Source organism: Zingiber officinale, chromosome 5B, assembly GCF_018446385.1.
Source record: "Zingiber officinale cultivar Zhangliang chromosome 5B, Zo_v1.1, whole genome shotgun sequence".
Taxonomy (NCBI): domain Eukaryota; kingdom Viridiplantae; phylum Streptophyta; class Magnoliopsida; order Zingiberales; family Zingiberaceae; genus Zingiber; species Zingiber officinale.
This window is the reverse complement of record NC_055995.1, coordinates 118,317,118-118,321,558: the sequence shown is the minus strand read 5'-3', so window position 1 is coordinate 118,321,558 and position 4,441 is coordinate 118,317,118.

The following is a 4,441-nucleotide window of genomic DNA, read 5'->3' as shown; positions in this document are numbered from 1 at the left end:
ACTTTTTGTTTTAGCTTTTAACTTAACTGCCTTCGTTCGCAGAGTTGGGTAGAGCAGATTGCGGTCAGCAATCGACTGGCTGAGCAGGAGGAAGAAATGAAAAAACTCAAACTTTTGGAGGCAAACCAAGGGCAATCCACGGCTGCTCTGGAGAAAAGCAAAAAGCTTTTGGAAGCCGAACGGAAACGAGCTTCCGATCTGGCGAGCGAGGTCGCTCGGCTTAAGCTGTGGTCAAACAACGGGATAAAGAGGTCAAGACGGCGACCACTCGGAAGCGCAAGGCCATCGACGACATGGACCTAATGAAGGTGGAGATCAGAGGGCTAGAGCAACGCATCAAGCATCTGAATGCCCTTCTGGCCACCGAGAAGGAGAGCCGTTCGGCCGATCGGCTTAAATTTGAAGGGGGTTTAAAGGATCTCCAGACTGCCAACGATGCTTCCCGAGCCGCGCTCAAAGGGTATCAGGATGGGGAGTCGGCTCGCTCTGACGAAGTGAGGAAAGCATTTGTCCGCTCGGAAGACTTCGGAGAGAAATTCACCGACAAGATTTCCCTCACTTTCGAAGAGGCGATCAAGGCGGCGGTGGATTACTTGAAGACTAAAGGCCACCTTCCTGCCGAGCTGACCATCCCCCCAGAGGATTTGGCTACCGTGATGGGCGCCATTCCTGATGCTCTTTTTGATTTTGACGCGTGAGGAGTGATCATGTTTTTGTACTCTTGCTGTTCGGCACAACTTATTTTGCTGTAACTTCTTTTGTTTGCCCAGCGTTTGGCGTAAATAGATCATCATCTTTCTGTTCTTGCAACTTTTGTTTTGGCAAGAAATTTTTCTTTTGTCATGTTTAAAGTGTTCTTTAGAACTCCTCCGCTCGGCTTCATACTCTAACATGAGCTCAAGCCGATTGTTTTCAAAAAACGCCTTTCGCCATGCGACTGCATAGCCGCTCGGCGCGCGAACATCATTCGTTCACGTGCTCCCATCTTTAGTTTTTCATCTATTTTTGCTAAGCGAGCCGCTCGGCCGTATGTTGGCCTTAAAGAACAGGCTCTGTCATCGATCGGCTCTTACCGCCGGAATGTATCACGTAGATGGCTATCCGCTCGGAGGGTTTATAGACGCCGGCTCGTCTCTCGATATTTAACGTCGGAGCTCGACGGTCTTCCACTCGGAGCGTTTATAGACGCCGGCTCGTCTCTCGATATTTAACGTCGGAGCTCGACGGTCTTCCGCTCGGAGGGTTTATAGACGCCGGCTCGTCTCTCGATATTTAACGTCGGAGCTCGACGGTCTTCCGCTCGGAGGGTTTATAGACGCCGGCTCGTCTCTCGATATTTAACGTCGGAGCTCGACGGTCTTCCGCTCGGAGGGTTTATAGACGCCGGCTCGTCTCTCGATATTTAACGTCGGAGCTCGACGGTCTTCCGCTCGGAGGGTTTATAGACGCCTGCTCGTCTCTCGATATTTAACGTCGGAGCTCGACGGTCTTCCGCTCGGAGGGTTTATAGATGTCGGCTCGTCTCTCGATATTTAACGTTGGAGCTCGACGGTCTTCCGGGTTTATAGACGTCGGCTCGTCTCTCGATATTTAACGTCGGAGCTCGACGGTCTTCCGCTCCGAGGGTTTATAGACGCCGGCTCGTCTCTCGATATTTAACGTCGGAGCTCGACGGTCTTCTAAGCCTAAATTGGACGATGTCTACCTGGTCGAACGGTGCAGGGGTTTCGGCATCGAGCCTTTGGCTTGTATAATATACCTCCGGTCCGAGCGGTCCAGGGCCTTCGTTTTTGAGCGCTTGGCTCGGATAATTTACCTCTGGCCGAACGGCGCGGGGCCTTCGTTTTTGCTGACGATGCCTTATACTTGCTTTAGTCTCGCGATTTTTCATTTCTGCATTTCAAGTATACAGCTGAAAAAAGTATACAGGATGATTTAAATTGGCGTACCTTTCACCCCGCCCGGTAAGGCTGGAGGTGATTCGCGCTCCAAGGTCGGTCCAGCTGCCGCCCGTCTTCATCCTCCAAATAGTAAGCGCCCGAGCAGAGCTTTTCAATGATTTTGAAGGGGCCTGCCCAAGGAGCTTCTAGCTTGCCGACGTCGCCGACCGGCTTTACTTTCTTCCAGACAAGATCGCCAACCTGGAATGCTCTGGGGATTACGTGACGGTTGTAATTCTGCTTCATTCTTTGACGATACACCATCAGCCGGACGGATGCCTTGGCTCTTTCTTCCTCGACCAAATCCAGCTCCATGTTCCTCCGCTCGGCGTTGTCCTCATCATAATTTTGGATCCGAGCGGACTCAACTCCAACTTCGACAGGAATAACCGCTTCGCCGCCATACACCAAATGGAAAGGTGTGACGCCAGTTCCTTCCTTCGGGGTCGTTCGGATGGGCCATAAGACGCCTGACACCTCATCCACCCAGCTTCCTCCCATATGATCGAGCCGAGTGCGTAAAATATGAAGAATTTCCCGATTGGCTACTTTGGCTTGACCATTGCTTTGGGGATATGCCACGGACGTGAAGTGTTGCTCGATGTCATAGCTTCTGCACCAATCTTCGAGCAACTTTCCTGTAAATTGCCGCCCATTATCGAAGATAAGTCGACGGGGGATGCCGAACCGACAGATGATGTTCTGCCAAATAAATTTCTTGACCATCTGCTCGGTGATCTTGGCTAGCGGCTCGGCCTCCACCCACTTGGAAAAATAATCAACTGCCACCAATAAAAATTTCCGCTGTCCGGTGGCCATAGGAAACGGGCCCACAATATCCATTCCCCATTGGTCGAACGGGCAGGAGACAGTAGCGACCTTCATTTCTTCCGCCGGTCGGTGAGAGAAATTATGATACCTTTGACAAGAAAGGCACGTCGCGACGGTCCGAGCGGCGTCTGCTTGTAAAGTTGGCCAGAAGTATCCGGCTAGCAGTATCTTTTTAGCTAGTGATCGCCCGCCCGGATGACCCCCGCACGATCCTTGGTGCACTTCTTGAAGGATGTATGCCGCATCTTCTGAACTCACGCATTTCAGAAGTGGACGGGAGAAAGCCTTCTTGTATAGCTGATCTCCAATGAGCGTGAACCGACCGGCTCTCCTCCTTAGTAGCTGGGCCTCATCCCGATCGGACGGCGTAGAACCCGAGCGGAGAAACTCCATGATGGGTGTCCTCCAGTTGCTCGGAAATGTGAGACCCTCCATACGGTCGATGTGCGCCACCAACAATACTTGTTCAATCGGCTGCAGAATGGCGACCGGCGTTATTGAGCTCGCGAGTTTGGCTAACTCATCAGCCGCTTGATTTTCCGTTCTGGGTATCTTCCGAACAATGACTTCTCTAAAATTGGCTTTGAGCTTCTCAAAGGCTGCAGCGTAGAGTTTGAGCCGAACGTTGTTGATTTCAAAGGTGCCAGAGAGCTGCTGAGCGGCCAACTGCGAATCCGAATGAAGCGTTACCCGACCAGCTCCCACATGCCGTGCTGCCTGCAAGCCGGCTATGAGGGTCTCATACTCTGCTTCATTGTTTGTAGCTTTATAATCCAGCCGGACGGATAAGTGCATCTTTTCTCCTTGAGGGGAGAGCAACAGTATTCCAATCCCGCTTCCGAGCCGAGTGGATGACCCATCCACAAATAATTTCCACATAGCTTTGAGCTCTGAATTCTGCACCTCAGTCACGAAATCTGCCAAGGACTGCGCTTTGATTGCCGAGCGGGGCTGGTATTGGATGTCAAATTCACTCAACTCCGTCGTCCATTTGATGAGTCGCCCGGACGCTTCTGGATTCAGTAATACTCGCCCGAGCGGGCTATTGGTTTTGACAATGATGGTATGCGCCAGGAAGTAGGGATGAAGGCGCTGAGCGGCGAGGACCAGAGCGAAAGCCAACTTCTCGAGTCCAGTGTAGCGAGATTCAGCGTTTTTTAAAATATGACTAAGAAAATACACAGGCTCTTCCCCGCTCGCCATCACTAGTGCCGAGCCGATTGCTTGCTCGGTTGAAGATAAGTAGATACAAAGTGACTCGCCCGCAGCCGGCTTGGCTAATACCGGGAGAGAGTTCAGATATGCCTTCAAATCTTCGAACGCCCGATCGCATTCTTCGTCCCAGTGAAACTTAGTGGCCTTGCGCAAGATTTTGAAAAAAGGAAGGCTCCGGTCGGCGGTTTTGGATATGAATCTAGACAAAGCAGTTATCCGTCCGGTCAAACGTTGCACTTCCCTCGTATTTCGTGGAGGCGGCATGTCTTGTAGAGCTTTCACCTTGCTGGGATTTACTTCGATACCCCGCTCGGTCACTATGTATCCTAAGAAACGCCCTCCTTTTGCTCCGAACAGGTATTTCTGAGGATTTAGCTTGACTCCATATTTCCGTAACGTTTTGAAGGTTTCCTCCATGTCTTTGAAGAGGTCTGCTGCTCGGACGGACTTGATAA